Raw genomic sequence first — 18,458 nt, forward strand, 5'->3', positions numbered from 1 at the left:
TCTAATAATTATATACAGGTTTTTAAAATTGCTTATATATAGAGAACTTGTGATCACACTTGACTAATGATGAGTTGCTGCTATATTTATATTTATATTAATATTTTTTAATTTAATGTAATAGGTTTTATTGATATATTTTAAGGAACAGGTGTGCCTTTAGGTGTAATGCTTTATTATGGGAGAAAGTCAAGATACTTACAGACTAAGAGGAGTTGATAAAAACCCTCTGTAGTAACCTGTTAAAAATATATTTAATAAATATGAGTCGTTCACAATCAATTCTATATGCAAAAGAATCTAGGTAACAACTTGTTTTTAAATGCTTTTAAATATTTAAATTTACAAGAAAGCAATTGTGTAATAAATGTGAAGATGGTTTGTACTATTTTGGTCAATACTTTAACGATATATATCTCAAACATAAGGGCGCTTGCCAATAACAAAGATGGCGGCGATACGAACATTAATTACAATATTGAGCCAATTTTATGCAATAAAAAGGCAGATAGGAGGGGGGTGGCCCCTAACTCTGACGAAGCAACCAATCGTGTTGCGAAACGTGTAAGGCTCCGCCCCCCCGCCACACGTACGGCCCGATACTCACTTGACACAGGAACAAAAGGTATACTGTATCACACGGAACTGTGTGATCGTTACCAAGCGTTTCCAAGTGGAGAGTGGGCCTAGAACTTTCTTACCTACTAGCAGCTCAATAACGGAGGGAGTGTAAGGTATACATGTATTGATACTGATCCCATCCGTTGGTGCTGCATTTTTTTTTTTTTTTAAATAAAGATTTTTATTGAGGTTATGTAGATTGCAAACAATAAGCAAAAGTTCAGTGGCATGTATACATAGGGTACAGTGATAATTGATGAGCTTTTACAGTCATACAAAAAGAATGGCATTACCATGTACATAACAGCGTATAATTAGAAAAACAGTAGAGTACCTTTGTATGAAACAATGAATATGCATATGGGAACCTCATAATCTATTTTTAGTAGGAAATGGAAGCACCTCAAAAAGACTAGCAGACCACTCATGGGCCTATGTACTTTAAATGAATAGGAAGAGGAGCTCTAAAGGTACATACGGTCACTTTTGGACCTTAGAATTAATTTAATATCTTATGACGAGCTGAGTCACATGCAATTATATACAAGAACAGCAGTACATACACTAATATTATATGTCAGAAGTAATGACAGTATAAATCATTGCATAAAGTATTTCAAAAAATAAAATTACATAAGTATGGTTAGAACTCTCGCCTGGTAATATATACAGTATGAAACCTCATATTTCAGGATTTAGGGCTAGGAATACCTATACCAAGCAAGGTTCCACTCAACTGACTGATCAAATAGGCCACAAAATGTACTTATGAACAATGAACACATCTGTATCACCATCTAATAAATGAAATAAAAGTAAAAAGAATAAACTAACATTGCCCGTCAGTGAAGCTCTTCTAAACAAACATAGTGAAGTATACATAATGGGGCAAGATTATCAAACTGTTCATACGCAAGTATTAAACTGCTCTAGTCAGGACTAGTAAAAATATAAAACCTCCTGTACTATGCAAACACATAAATAGAGACTACCTTAAGTAAACAAATTAATGTACAATATAGCAAAAGGCGAGTGTTAATGAACAGTGTTGTGTCAGGTAGTTAATATATGTTTAGACCATATCTAGTGTTCTTTTCTTATGAGCAGGCTATAGTGCTATCTTCAGATAGACATTCCTATATGTACATTCTAAATGAGCTAGTGCTGAGCAATGTATCTAACATGAAGGTAACAGTGGATAGAAAAGTTCTAAGGCTTTAGAACCGAACCAGTGGGGCAATGCAGTCCAGCTTCATCCAGCACAGAGTCAATAGTTTAACCTACCCCAACCTTGACAAAAACGCTGGAGCCACAACAAGTCTCTGAACGCAAATGGAGATGAGGTAAAGTGTGACACAAACAGTCCCACATTATTATCAGGTGTGTTGTGAGAGGAACATTCGGCCCCAACAGACATGCAATCCGGCTCCAAGACAGGTAAAATGAGGGCTCATGTTTAGCAGGCCGCGTACTAGCGGTGTCGGCAACATTGGTGAGAGCTTGAACTAGAGCGGTATTCTTGCTCGGATTCACCTGGTCTAGGCGAGCCTCCTCTTTCATTACGGACTGCTCTTGATTCGTATGCGGACCCAGGGTACACACAGAGGTCTCTCTGGACACCAGGGCCCCTCGGCTGTGTTCTGTCAGCGGCAGGAAACTATCCACATGGGCATCTGCTGGGCCGTGAGCTGCTACGGGTACACACTGTTCTGCGGGTCTTACGACTGTATGGAGACCGTAAAATACAGTTTGTATGGCCAGGCAGTGACGCTCCATAAGCTGCAGCATGTTGCGCTCCCACTTGTCTATGGCCTCCATCTTGTACTCTAGCTCTCCTGTGCAAACTGTGATTTCTTTGCTGGTAACCGTCAGTCCCAGCTAGGGAGATAGGGATTGGGAAATGATCAGCGTATATCGCTGCTGGTCCTGTATCTGCAGGATATTAGGGAGGGCGAGATGCAGGCTGAGGTCGTTAGAAGGCCTCCGCTACGCACCGCATCTATGAGGTCTTCCAAGCTGAAATCTAGTTGTATAAAGATATCTTGCTATTCAGAAGCTTCTGGACTGTAAAATAATGCTAAATAATAGTTCAGATGTAAAATTTCAGAGCAGTAAATAGCGGTTTTAACTGCTCATGTATTCAGCCTTAAAGAAAAGCAGCCATCTTGGTTGCTGTTTCGGCACGCCCCCCGGTGCTGCATTTTTATTATAGCCATCACATTGGCTTTTTTACCATTTACCTGTATGTAAACACGTTAATATGTATGTATAAATAAACTTGTCATCTTTTATAATCACCGCATGGATCACGGTTTATGCTTGTCCCTATATAACCCATACATATCCTGATTGTGATAGTGGACTTAGCTTTCACTTCTACAGCGACTGTGATTATCCAGGACCTGAAGGATCACAGTGGAAACACTGGGTACAAGGGGAAAGCAGAAGGAGATATCGATTTCACCAACTATAACCTGTGTCTTATCTATACCTCATATCGATTGAGGTTAAATCACACACACACTTGGAGGATCCACTTGTTCAAGAAGATTCTCTCTTTATTAGAAGAAGCAGCAGAGATCACGCAGGCACTTGGGAACCGGTACAAGATTTGTCACAAATTGACTTTATTGTATGCAGCCCACTGACTTATAATATTCATCGTGCTGGATTAGGCTTGTATCGCAGTGAGACTTTTTGGTTTTAATCTGTCATAAAACACTGAAGTTGTAATACTACAGATAGATTGTAACATTGTATAATACTTTGTACATGCACATATAAGATTAATACAATTGGTGTACATTTGTATCCAGGTACAACTTCTATTTTCCAGCATACACCCCTGAGCGCAGATATTCCACTCTTTTTTTCTTTTATATATATATATATATATATATATATATATATATATATATATATATATATATATATATATATATATATATATATATACAGGTAGAAACCCCTTTATTCAAACTGCTTGGAACCGGTGAAGGGTTTGGATTTTGTGATAAATTGGCATCTGTAAAATGGGACAGTTAGGAAAGGGCATGGAACCAAGTGTAAACAACAATATCTTATGTCATTAAGGTAATGTTTAAATGTTATAATGCAGCTTATACATGCAACCTAAAGCTAGTTTTACATCATTTTTAATACTTTTGTAACATACAGGCAAGGAAAATAGTAATTATTAATAAAATTATTTTTATTAACTATTTTTTTTAAAAAATTTTATTTTTTAAATATTAATGAAAAAGTTTGGATTTTAGAATAAGTTTGGATTTTGGAATTCCAGATTTGGGAATATATATATATATATATATATATATATATATATATATATATATATATATATATATATATACTAGTTGGTAAGCCTGTCCAGAGGGCAGTCTATGTGTTGTTAAATAAAAAAATTGAACTACAGAAAAATTATCAAAAATTAAAAAAATTAAACCTAATCCCTATGAAAATTAAAAAGCCCCCCAAATAAAAACACCCCCTAATCTAATGCTAAACTACCAATAGCTCTTAAAAGGGCTTTTTGTAGGGCATTGCCCTAAGTTAAACAGCTCTTTTGCAGTTAACAAAAATTCTAAGTCCCCCCTAACAGTAAAACCCACCACCCACCAAACCCCCCAAAATAAATATACCTAACACTAAAAAACCTAAAGTACCCATTGCCCTGAAAAGGGTATTTGTATGGGCATTCAGCTCTTTTGCTGCCCATCCCTAATCTAAAATATATATATATATATATTTAAAAAAAAAAGCCTAAGTCTAACCCCCAAAAATTAAAAAAAATAAACCTAAGTTTAAGTTAAGCTAAAGTTACAAAAAATAAAAAGCTAAGATTATAAAATAAAAAAGTCTAACATTACATAACATAAATTTTTTTACCAAAGTTTAATTTTTTTATACTTAATCCCTATGAAAATAAAAAAGCCCCCCAAAATAAAAACATCCCCTACTCTAAGAATAAACTACCAGTAGCCCTTAAAAGGGCTTTTTGCAGGGCATTGCCCCCAAGATAAACAGCTCTTTTACATTAAAAATACACAAAGTCCCCCCTAACAGTAAAAACCCCCACCCACCAAACCCCCCAAAATAAAAAACTAACACTAAAAAACCTAAACTACCCATTGCCCTGAAAAGGGCATTTGTTGGGCACTGCCCTTAAAAGGGCATTTAGCTCTTTTTCAAAATGCCCACCCTAATCTAAATACCCCCCCAAAAAAAAAAGTTAAAAAAACCTAAATCTAACCCCCAGGTTGGTACTCACCGTTCCTGACGTCCGGCGGAGAAGGTCCTGTCCTATGCGGTAAACTCTTCTTCCAAGCAGTGACCTCTTCTTTCTTCTTTCAGGAACATCCGGCGCGGAGCTGAAGACTGATGACCGTGGAGCTGAAGACCCTCGACCCTGGAACTGAAGACCGGCAACACTGGAACTGAAGACCGGCGACCGTGGAGCCATGGAGCGTGGAGGATCTTCTTCATACGATCGCCGCGATTTGAGTAGCTCTCATCCTATTGGCTGATTTGAATTTGATTCTTCAAATTCAAATCAGCCAATAGGATGAAAGCTACTTAAATCCTATTGGCTGTTCAAATCAGCCAATAGGATGAGAGCTACTGAAATTCTATTGGCTAATTTGAATAGCCAATAGAATTTCAGTAGCTTTTATCCTATTGGCTGATTAGGGGTTAATAGGTTAATTATGTTTATTTCAATGTGGGGGTTTTGCGGTTTAGGGGTTAATAGGGTAATTAGGTTTATTGTGATGTGGGGGTTTTGCGGTTTAGGGGTTAATAGGGTAATTAGGTTTATTGCAATGTGGGTGGTTGACGGTTAAAGGATTAAGTGGTTCATTACTTTATTATTTTGCAATGTGTGGGTTTGCGGTGTATGTGTTAATACTTTGTGTGGGAGGTTTTTTTTTTTTTGTTATACTTCGTGCGGGCAGTGTTTTTTTTTTTGTAATGCTACGTTTGCCTTCGCTGCATCCCGATGGATTCCAAAAATGGCAGGGTGGTGAAAGAATCCACCTTTGGCTGTCTTGCGCTGCCAACATTCCATTAAGGATGCGTGCACAACTGCCGACGGACATTACAAGCGCAATTATAGTATAGATATATATATATATATATAAAAAATATATATGTATACAGTATATATATATATATATATATATATATATATATATATATATATATATATACACACACACACACATACAGGTACAAATCCCCAAATCCTGAATTTCAAAATCCAAACTTTTTAATTAGTATTTTTTTTTTAAATACAATGATCATAAATTAAAATGTTGCCCCGCCTGTAAGTCACAATCTTCTCAGCCTGTTTTTTTTTTGTTTTTGTGTTCTAAAACGCAAATAATAATCTATGTTTATTTAAAACAACAAGTATTACCTTTCTGATTACAATGCTGTACTATCTTTCTGAGAGTACTATTTACATAAAAGTATTAGAAATTATATTAAACTACCATTAGGTTACATGTAAAAGCTGTATAATTACATGTAAATATTGCCTAAATGACATAAGATATTGTTGTTTACACTTGGGAGCCTATTTATTAATGTGCGAGCAGACATGATACAATGTAGCGTATCATGTCCACCGCACATCGATAAATGCCGACAGCACATGCTGTAGTTATTCATCTTTTAACAAGCAGTTCTTGTGAACTGCTTGTGCAATACCGCCCCCTGTAGATTTGCGGCCAATCGGCCGCTAGCAGGGGGTGTCAATCAGCCCGATCGTATAGAATTGGGCAGATTAAAGACCGCAGCCTCAGAGGCAGCGGACAAGTTATGGACTAGTGGTCTTTAGACCGCTGCTTCATAAGTACTATTTCCGGCGAGCCTAAATGCTCACGTGGAAACAGGGTCATCAAGCTCCATTCAGAGCTTGATAATTTGGCCCCTTGATCCCATCACTTTTCCAAACTGTCCCATTTTACAGATACAAACATTTCAAAATCCAAACTATTTTGATAATCCAAACCATTTCCGGTCCCAAGCAGTTTGGATAAAGGGTTTTAAATAAATTTGGTTTACAATGCCAATTTTGTTTCTGTTGAAAGCAGATGGATATCATCCTCAATAATCTAATGAAAAGTAACACATACAAATAAAATAAATACAAATATATACTATTGAACTCTATATAAATATAAACTGATGTATTTTAGGCAATTATGTATATGTATACAGCATGTAATTAAGGTGCAAAATGTGTTCATTATCAATATTATAATGAAATAGGCATGTGTATAGTACATCTAAAGGTGAAGTACTGTTCAAATGTTTTTTTGTCAAATTAAAACCATTACAAATTTAAAATTGACTGTTAGTTAAAATTAAATCATAAGGGCCAACATACAAGAGAAACAACGGCTCTTAGGGTACGGTTATCAAAGGTTTTTATTGTGGTGTGATTCATCAAATCTGTCTCCAATCTGGCAGATCTCACAATTTTTTTTTTAATCTGGCATCAAAATGGGCCCTTCATTGTAGAGGTGTTATGTGAAGTGTCTTCCATTATAAAATATTGAGCATACATATTTCTGTTGTACTTTTCACTTGGATGCAATGAGTGTATCTGTTATATGAAAGTGATTTATAATTTCTAATAAAGAAAATAATATATTTTATATGTTGTTAAGAGAGAGTTATCTCGTTAACACAAGACTGGCAAGACTAGTGTACCTTGCTTTGAAAATACTACACACGTGAAGTTTCATCATTGTAATAACAGGTACCATATATTTATATACAGTATATATATACAGGTAGCCCTCAGTTTACAACGGGGTTAGGTTCCAGAAGGAATGGTTGTAAATCGAAACTGTTGTAAATTGAAACCCAGTTTATAATGTAAGTCAATGGGAAGTGAGGGAGTTAGGTTCCGAACCCCTCTAAAAATGGTCATAAGTAACACCTAATACATTATTTTTAAAGCTTTGAACTGAAGACTTTAAATGCTAAACAGCATTATAAACGGTATCAAATAATCACACAACACAGAATATATCATTAAACTAAGTTAAATGAACAAAAACATTTGCTAAATGGCATTATAATCACACAACACAGACTTCACTTGCATTTTTCTGCAAACAGTTCTTTCTATGCATTTCAATCTGGACTGATTTATAGACAGGAAGATATTGTTCCTATGAAAGCTGCTTGATAGCTCATGTCTAGCTAGACTAATTAATTCCAGCCTGTTTGTGTGCTTGGCTTTGCATATCTTTGCTGCAACACAAGCGGACAGCTCCACCTACTGGATATTTTAATCAATGCACTGCTTCTCAATGCTTTTCAATAGCAGTCACATGACTGAAAAAAAAGGTTGTTATTCTGAAACGGCGCAAATTGAACCGGCATAAATCGAGGGCCACCTGTATATATATCCAAAATAAATAAATAGCACTCGCACTTGGTTTACAGTAAATCAAAGTGTTCCTTTTATTCACAAAACGTGATGTTTTGGGTAAACAATCCCCTTTAGGAAGGGGATTGTTTCCCCAAAACGTTACGTTTTGTGAAAAAAAGGAACACTTTGATTCACTGTAAACCTAGCGAATGCCATTTATTTCTTTTAAATATATGCTGGATTTATTTAGCATCCTGGTATACTTGCCCTTGAAGTCTGTGAGAGTGCACATCTAGAGCCTTTTATTTATATATACTGTATAAACAACGACAAAACAAGAAAGAAAGGAGTGCTAAAACCCTAAATGGTGTCACCTATACTTAAAGAGACACTAAACCCAATTTTTTTCTTTTGTGATTCAGATAGAAAATGTAATTTTAAGCAACTTTCTAATTTACTGCTATTATCAAATTTTTTCATTCTCTTGGTATTTTTATTTGAAAAGCAAGAATGTAAGTTTAGATGCTGGCCCATTTTTGGTGAATAGCCTGGGTTGTCCTTGCTGATTGGACAGCACCAATAAACAAGTGCTGTCCATGGTTCTGAATCACAAATTGGCTGGCTCCTTAGCTTAGATGCCTTCTTTTTTAAATAAAGATAGCAAGAGAACGAAGAAAAAATGATAATAGGAGTAAATTAGAAAGTTACTTAAAATGGCATGCTCTATCTGAATAACAAAAGAAAAAAAAATGGGTTCAGTGTCCCTTTAACGATGCAGCTATAATAGACAAACACACTGGGGACAGCACTACCCACAGTGTAAAGAGTAGAAAATTACAACAAAAAAGGGGAAAAGTCAAGCGCAAAAAAAAAAGTATAGGTTAAACACCATACACAATCAGAATATCTATTGGGTGAAGGGCACTATGAATAAATCATTAAATAAATGAAGAATACATATAGAAAATAAATTATTGCCCAAAAAATAGATACCTGTACAGGTGTTTCAACTAGAAAAAACGTACATATAGTGGAGGAAATATGTAGATGAGATTGTAGAAACATACAAATAAATATTGATTAAAAAATTAGCGTTTCAAAAAACATCAAGTTCATCAACATATCACGAAAAAGGGGGATAAATTCAACAGACACATAGTCCCAACGGAGAAAGATGTTCTGGGCCCTGGGGTTAGCGTGAAAACACACATGTCCTGTGATCCTCCCCCTAGTGGTAGATCTTGCTTACAAGAACAACCCTCAATCAAATGAGGTAAGGTAAAGCCCATGAGAGAGAAGTAATATCCACGTCTGCACATGATCCCAGTAGGTCACACGGTGCTTGATTCTGGCTGATCCTCTGTGTTCTGGCTTGGAATCCTGCCCACCAGTCAGTACGGCTTGCAGATACAGATATGGGGATATAGAATCAACACAAAAATACACTAATAGTGCATTTACGTTTTATTGACAGACTACACACAATAAAATGCAGGTCCTTACAGCAATGAACCTCAATCCTATGAGGTAAGGGTAACACTCGAATATGCAAATTACGTCTGTGGATCGCGAGGTAGAACCGGGATGCCCACCACGAACCTTACGCGTTTCAAAGTTCAAAGACTTCTTCGTCAGAGGTGATTTAAGTGGCATCCCGTAATGCTTTAAATACATATTTTCTCGGTCTTGGGGCGCCCCGGTTTGCCTTGCGATTGGGAGACGTCACTAATTACGTAAGCGGTCTTGACTAAATGCCGTATTCCTATTTGTATATACTGTGTATATATATATATATATATATATATATATACAGTATATATATATATGTGTGTGTGTGTTTTTAATATTGAATTTTATATGAAACGTCCATAAACACTTTAGAAATATAACAAAAAAGCAGCTTTTATAAATAATAATACAACACACAATTTATTTGTAATAAAAACGATGTTACCTGTTAAAATAACCTTCAAAAATTGTATGCATCTTAACTATAGACTTTTTTAACTCCACATCAAGGCAATCAATAAATGTATTTTTAATAAACCTGGTGTCAATAAAAAAAAATACCTACAAACACATTATTTCTACACAAATGATCAGCAATTATGACTTGCTGAATACACACCTTCTTGCAAAAATGAATTTGTTATTGATTGACTATGCTACAATTAAATGTTTTGTAGCTCAAACATTGTCTGCATCAGGTCTATGGTTTAATCTCAAATCAAGTACTACGAAATATTAAAATAAGATATATTATAAGTTTGCTGGGCTGTTCAATGTTAAACCCCTTTTTAGGCGCTTGAAGAAGGGAATCACGCAGTTGTCGAAGCTATCACGTGATTTCAACCCCGGGATTGGATCTTGGGGGACTGCCTACGATGCTAGGCACGTCGCAGTCAGATTTTCCATAGTTTAAAACCAAGAGGGAGCAGGACACCAATAAATTTATGAGGTTCCTTCCATGCTGTCCTAAAGGTGTTTAAAGGGACACTGAATCCAATTGTTTTTTTTCGTGATTCAGATAGAGCATAAAATTTTAAGCAACTTTCTAGTTCACTCCTATTATGAAATGTTCTTCATTCTCTTGGTATCTTTTTTTGAAATGCAAGAATGTAAGTTTAGATGTTGGCCCATTTTTGGTGAACCACCTGGGTTGTTCTTGCTGATTGGTGGATAAATTCATCCACCAATAAAAATGTGCTGTCCAGAGTACTGAACCAAAAAACAAAACAAAAACAAAAAAAACAACTTAGATGCCTTCTTTTTCAAATAAAGATAGGAAGAGAACGAAGAAAATTTGATAGGAGTAAATTAGAAAGTTGCTTAAAATTGCATGATCTATCTGAATCACGAAAGAAATTTTTTTTGGGTTCAGTGTCCCAGTGCTATTAGGATGGTGTCTAGGAGTTAGGTGATTGAATTTCTTTGAAGTTTTGCCATTTTTGGGGGGAACTCTTAGTAACAAATGTTGAAAATGTTATGTAAACTGGTTTAGTATTTTTGGAACTATTAAGTGTTGAAATAAAATTAGTTTTCCCTGACTCATAACATTGAACATTATTAGCCTAACCTACAGCCAAACTTCCTGCACAAATTTTTATAAAGTTTGGCATGAAGCACTTGCTGATTGGTGGCTAAATGTAGCCACCAATCAGCAAGCACGACCCAGGATGCTGAACCCCAAAAAGCCCCTAAGCTTTACATCCCTGCTTTTTCAAATAAATAAAGATAGCAAGAGAACAAAGAAAAATCAATAATAGGAGTAAATTAGAAAATTGCTTGCTCTATCTGAATCATGAAAGAAAACATTTGGGTTTAGTATCCCTTTAAACTTAAATCCACAAGACACACATTGTTTGAAAGAGCGGGTGATAAGCTTTCAAATGGTGGGTCTTGGGGGTTTCGAGCTGAGATTGAGGGATTTGGTTTTGTTCCCCTCCATCCAGCACTTCTGGGTTTCCTGGGCTTGGATTCTCTGGGCGATGCCAGAACCCTAGACCACCATGGATGTTGGGTAAGAGCAGGTTGGAGAGGCACAATAAGCTCTGATATTGCCCCCACCCCCATGACATGTGGTTTTCATCCACGGTAAATACATTTTGTGGGTGATGACCACTTGTCTTTATTCACACTTAAGGGATTACACAACTTTTCAATTTCCTTGCATGATCTATTATGCTTCATTCTCTTATTATCGTTGGTTGAAAAGCATACTTAGATAGGTTCAGGAGCAGCAATGCACTACTGGGAGATATCTGCTGATTGATGGCTGCATATTATATACCTTTTGTCGTTGGCTCATTTGATGTGCTCACTAGCTCCCAGAAGTACATTTCTGCTCCTTCAGCAAAGTATATCAAGATAATTAAGCAAATTTGAAAAAAGAAATATATTTGAAAGCAGTTTAAAATTGTATGTTACATCTAAATCATGAAATAAAAAAAAATGTAGATTTTGTGCCCCTATACTCTTATTTTGATATATTTGGGGCATGTTGTGTAGAAGCAAACAGAAAAAAAAACAAAAAACAGAGAGATCATTGGCTTATTTTAATGAGCATTATATTATTTAGTGGCAAAAAAATGAATGCTAAAGTTCAAGTACCCAATTAAATATTAAAAAGCATGACCCCCCCGCCCCCGAATTTAATAAGAAATTATTTTATAAATTCTATAATGCAGATAGAGCAGAGCATGCCATTTTAAACAGCTTTTTCCAATTTACGTATATAATCTAATTTGCTTCATTCTCTTGGTATCCTTTGTAGAAGAAATAACAATGCACTAGTTGAGCCAATAACATGAGGTGGTGCAACCACCAATCAGTTGCTCCTGGGCATACCTAGGTATGCTTTCCAACAAGGGATACTAAGAGAATGAAGCAAATTAAATAATAGAAGTAAATTGGAAAGCTGTTTCAAATTGCATGCTCTTTTTGAATCATGTCCCTTTAACCCCTTAACGACACGCGTCGTACAGGGTACGTCTTGCACAAACTGGTCTTTAAAGACCAGCGACGTACCCTGTACGACGTTGGGGTTGAAAGCGGCTGGAAGCGATCCTGATCGCTTCCAGCCGCTTTCCGGTTATTGTAGTGATGCCTCGATATCGAGGCATCACTGCAATAACATTTTTCCCCATCCGATGCAGAGAGAGCCACTCTGTGGCCCTCTCTGCACCGGACATCGATGCCGCGATCGTTGGTGGGTGGGAGCAGACGTGGGAGGCGGGTGGGCGGCGATCGATGATGACCGGTGGGCGGGATCGTGGGCGGGATTGCTGGGGGGCGCGCACGGACACGCGCGCGTGCACAGGGGAGGCGGGCGGGCGCGTGCACGGGGAGGGAGCGGGTGGGAACCGTTACACTATGGAACAGTGGTTTATATTTAGAGGGAGAGAGGGGGGATAAATATGTTAATCGAAGGGATCTGGGAGGGGGTGGGGGTTTAGTCTTGGGGGGGGGGAAGCTACACTACAGAAAAGTGGGGAAAAAATTAAAAAATATACTTTAAAAAAAAATATATTTTTTTTGTAAACTGGGTACTGGCAGACAGCTGCCAGTACCCAAGATGGCTCCCAATAATGTAGAGGGGGAGGGTTAGAGAGCTGTTTGGGGGGGGATCAGGGAGGTTTGGGGCTAAGAGGGATCCTACACAGCAGCATATGTAAATATGCTCCCAAAAAAAAAAGAAAAAAAAAAAAGATACCTTTTATTTTAGTACTGGCAGACTTTCTGCCAGTACTTAAGATGGCGGGGACAATTGTGGGGTGGGGGAGGGAAGAGAGCTGTTTGGGAGGGATCAGTGGGTCTGATGTGTCAGGTGGGAGGCTGATCTCTACACTAAAGCTAAAATTAACCCTGCAAGCTCCCTACAAGATCCCTAATTAACCCCTTCACTGCTAGCCATAATACACGTGTGATGTGCAGCGGCATTTAGCAGCCTTCTAATTACCAAAAAGCATTGCCAAAGCCATATATGTCTGCTATTTCTGAACAAAGGGGATACCAGAGAAGCATTTACAACCATTTGTGCTATAATTGCACAAGCTGTTTGTAAATAATTTCAGTGAGAAACCTAAAATTGCGAAAAAAATTACGTTTTTTTTTAATTTGATCGCATTTGGCGGTGAAATGGTGGCATTAAATTTACCAAAATGGGCCTAGATCAATACTTTGGGTTGTCTACTACACTACACTAAAGCTAAAATTAACTCTACAAGCTCCCTACATGCTCCCTAATTAACCCCTTCACTGCTGGGCATAAAACACGTGTGGCGCGCAGTGGCATTTAGCAGCCTTCTAATTACCAAAAAGCAACGCCAAAGCCATATAAGTCTGCTATTTCTGAACAAAGGGGATCCCAGAGAAGCACTTACAACCATTTATGCCATAATTGCACAAGTTGTTTGTAAATAATTTCTGTGAGAAACCTAAAGTTTGTGAAAAAGTGAACATTTTTTTTTATTTGATCGCATTTGGCGGTGAAATGGTGGCATGAAATATACCAAAATGGGCCTAGATCAATACTTTGGGATGTCTTCTAAAAAAAAATATATACATGTCAAGGGATATTTAGGTATTCCTGACAGATATCAGGGTTCCAATGTAACTAGCGCTCATTTTGAAAAAAAGTGGTTTTGAAATAGCAAAGTGCTACTTGTATTTATGGCCCTATAACTTGCAAAAAAAGCAAAGAATATGTAAACATTGGGTATTTCTAAACTCAGGACAAATTTTAGAAACTATTTAGCATGGTTGTTTTTTGGTGGTTGTAGATGTGTAACAGATTTTGGGGGTCAAAGTTAGAAAAAGTGTGTTTTTTTTCCATTTTTTCCTCATATTTTATAATATTTTTAATAGTAAATTATAAGATATGATGAAAATAATGGTATCTTTAGAAAGTCCATTTAGTGGCGAGAAAAACGGTATATAATATGTGTGGGTACAGTAAACGAGTAAGAGGAAAATTACAGCTAAACACAAACACCGCAGAAATGTAAAAATAGCCCTGGTCCTTAAGGGAAAGAAATTTAAAAATGGCCGTGTCCTTAAGGGGTTAATGTATTTTCCATGCATTTTATATGAAATTGGGAAGTTTAAATCTGGCTTTTATTTACATGGTTTTACTAATACATTTCCTTTGCATTTTAGAACGTTCCAAAATATTGAGTTAGGAATCGCATTGACAATCTGGAGCCAATATACTGAATAAAATGAAATATATTAGTGCAAAAATGTAACGTGTAAATAATATTGATATATTAGGGCAGAGCGATTACTTAAACGTTTGAATAACAATCCTGTTCTTCTATCAGGCATAAAATTAAAAAAAAACTTCAAGGAAAGACTTAAAGGGACATTGAACCCAAATTTTTTTCTTTCCTGATTCAGATAGAGCATGCAATTTTAAGCAACTTTCTAATTTACTCCTATTATCATTTTTTCTTTATTCTCTTGTTATCTTTATTTGAAAAAGAAGGCATTGAATCTTTTTTTTTTTTTTTTTTTTTTTTTTTGTTCAGCACTCTGGACAGCACTTTTTTATTGGTGGATTAATGTATCCACCAATCAGCAAGGACAACCCAGGTTGTTCACCAAAAATGGGCAGACATCTGAACTTATATTCTTGCATTTCAAATAATGATACCAAGAGAATGAAGACAATTTGATAATAGGAGTAAATTAGAAAGTTGCTTAAAATGTCATGCTATATCTGAATCACGAAAGAAAAAAAATCGGGTTCAGTGTCCCTTTAACTGTATTTTTCATGAAATTGGACTCTCTCTGTTTGCTTTATTTGGTTTTACAAATACTACTGTCATGAACTCAGTATTGAAAATACACGTACTGTAAAACATGCAAATTTGTTTTTCAAAATCGGCTTAACATAATTATTCCGTATTCCTACAGTGAACTTCGCATAGCAGTTTCCTCAAAAATGCAGTAACTATATCGTAAAAGAACACAAACGTTATTAACGCTATCTAATACACATAAACGCAGGCTTTGTTTTTTAAAATTATATTTTCTTTTACAAAATTGCGTTATATATTGCCTCCATTTCACCAAATGACCATGTAGGGAACCAGCAGGTGAAAGGGTTAAGCTTGCACAGCCGCTCACCACCTGCTTTTACAACATTCCAACTGTTGCACTGGCTTTTTGGTCACGCCTTCTTCAACAGCATTTTAATAGCCAATCATCGGCGGGGGCTTGGTTATACTGGCCAACACTAGCCAGTTTGTGATTGGCTACAGCTGCTGTCGCTCCATGCGCGCGACCTCTCACCCAACAACTGGGTAAAACGCGTAAAATAAAACACAACAGTATATACCGGTAGTTACTATGTTAGAACTTGGTGTTTGCACTGTATTGTGTTTGTTTTAACTTAACCCGTTAGGTGCTACACTAACTGTCGGATAACGAGTGGAACGGCTATGGTAGAACCTGCTAATTAAAAAAAAACATTTTTTTGTAATGATACAATAAATAATTGGCAAACGTCTCAGCGTAGCGGAGTCTAGACTAGTGTGAACTTCCCACGCCCCGCCTCCGTGAACTCTTCCACATGCACGCGAAACCGCATGGCCTTGTCACGCGCACGCGCTAATGTCACCCTCCTTTCCCTTTTCCTTATCCCTCACCGCCTCCCCTCTGGCTGACAGCCCGCTTATAGTGCGCGCTGGGCTGATGTGAACTGGCAGCGGTGCCGCCTGAAGCACCTTGTTCCCCGCGCGGGGGAGCCATGGAAAACTGAACCCAACAAGGAAGCACAGAAAGCAGCAAAGGCGGCTGGGAGGACGTAAGGAAGGAGGGGAGTGCAACCAAACCGATACGACGGCCGCTAAATCCAGCGGCAGAAACGACTCCGCAAGAGTGAGAAGCGGGGTGGGGAGAGGGAGGTCCGGAGGTTGGCTGGGGGTTTTTATTGGGTGGGCTATATCCGATAGTAGAGACACTGTGCCGCCTCCCCGAAAGGAGGGAAATGGAGTGTATTGGAGGCAGAACGGGGCAACCGGGAACGAATGTAAGGCAGGAGGACGGTGGCTGTGGCAGGTGACCCCGGGCCGCACCTCCCGTGAGTCATATGTATTTATTACATTCTCTGTTAAAGAGTTTTCACATCCTTTTGCTGCTGCTTCTCTGCTATAGAGTAGTTATTAACTTATCCTGGTAGTCACGGAGCTGGTGGCACAGCAGCTTAGTGTCACCTCCCTCTGGGCCTGCCCGACACCTAGCAGGTGCTTTGGCCCTGCGCTTGTTTATGAAGCCCCGTAGGTCAGACGTTAGACCAGAATATCAATTCCTAGTGACAGAACAAGTTTATGTTGTGTGTTTTATTGTGTAAACTCCCTCCATGTTTTTATGCTACTTAGAGTTCCGTGTCTTACAAATTTAAAGTGTGAGACTGGGGCCCAAGCAGAGATTGTCCAGAGGCCTTGTCTGTCAAAGTGACTGTTTTAACTGTATCCCATAATTATGACAGGGGTTAAAAAAAACTTATATCACCTATAGGAACCAGCAAAGTATAATGATCAGCCAACCTAGACACGTTTTAGGAGCTATATAAGGTCTTGCTTTACAGATATGTGTAGAATATTTTTTTAAAAGTTTAAAAGTCAGTAAAAAAAAATAATTCTGAAGTGGTTACCCCCTAAATCCTGGGATTTTGTCATGAAACATTTCTTCTGTTTTTAAGGATACATTAAACATATACTATGAATTACAATTAAGAGAATCAGCATATGGCTAAACATGTAGAATGATTGTATGAATAGTGTATCTCTTACATTTTTTTATTTGTCAGAATCTGGTACATAATTCTGTGTGTGTGCTTTAAATTGCATGTGTTTGGGCTGCCATTTAACATTGAATATTTATATTAAAGCCACAGATTAGAAGCAGTGGTACCGTATATGGTTAGTGCTTGAATGATATTTTTTAACTCCTTGCACATACAGCTGTAGGTCACATGTATGGGCATTTGCCTCCTGCACATGCTTCCTTCAAAGCTACTGATGTCTTGTCACTGCTTTTTGCCATTGGCCTGGATGTAAATATGACCAGTGACCTTTTGGGAATTGGTTTGGTGGGTGCTCATTAAAAAAAAAAAAAAGTCCTAATTGGTTTAAATAGAAGCAGGTTCACAAACAAGTGTGTTGCAAAAATGCTTTAAAATTTATATTTGAAATGCATTGCTATGCTTTTTCAAACTATGTTCTTTAAAAAGCTGTAAAAGTTCCTAAATTTGAGTTGTAGAAAACGAGGCATTTAATTGTAAATCCACTTACCTCGAATAAGTCTATTTTCTGGCAGAAGAAAAAAACGAGAAACTGATGCCACCAGTTTATTCTTGCTGCCCTTTTTATCCATTCTTTCAGCCAATTCATAGCCCATACTTACTTTTTTTTGGTGGGTGCGCAAATTCGGTGGGCAGTGAAAAATTCTTGCAGCGGCGTCTTCAGAATTTTTTTTTTTAAATAGAAGAAAAACTGTCATTTAAGTAAAAGTAGATTTTATATTTAAATGCCTAATTTTCTATTGTATTGGGTCTTGTGTTGCATGTTTTCACACATAAAGTTATGACTAATCAGACTGTCATATACACACAGTGGCACTAAAAAGCAATAATACATGAACGTTGACCAGTGAGGGCAGCTATAAAGAACAGATGTTTGAATCGGATGTATAGCTTTATAACTGGCTATATAAACATCACAGTTGTCACCTGCCTTCAAATGTTATATTTACTGATTGTATATAGATGTTTTCCCTTTGCCAGATTTTGTCCAGGTAATTAATAATTTGCAAGGTGAGCGTATGCTACTTCCTTGTCATTTTTGTTGTAATAGATACTTTCCTTCAGTGCGTGTGTGTATAGGGGGGTATATATTCCTACTTTCCAGCTGTTATATCCTTGTATGCT

General features: G+C 37.2%; 1 protein-coding gene across 2 annotated transcripts in view; it reads left to right on the forward strand.

The window, feature by feature from the left end:
• The first annotated feature begins 15,915 nt into the window (after positions 1 to 15,915).
• The window catches only part of ZBTB18 (zinc finger and BTB domain containing 18), an 8,882-nt gene continuing 6,339 nt past the window's right edge, over positions 15,916 to 18,458 (forward strand). The window contains exon 1 of one of the 2 annotated variants that reach the window (XM_053711166.1): positions 15,916 to 16,408. The gene's annotated coding sequence lies outside the window, so the exon portion shown is untranslated. The other variant, XM_053711167.1, reaches the window with a different exon arrangement.

This window comes from Bombina bombina, chromosome 4 (genome assembly GCF_027579735.1).
Source record: "Bombina bombina isolate aBomBom1 chromosome 4, aBomBom1.pri, whole genome shotgun sequence".
NCBI classification, from domain to species: Eukaryota; Metazoa; Chordata; class Amphibia; order Anura; family Bombinatoridae; genus Bombina; species Bombina bombina.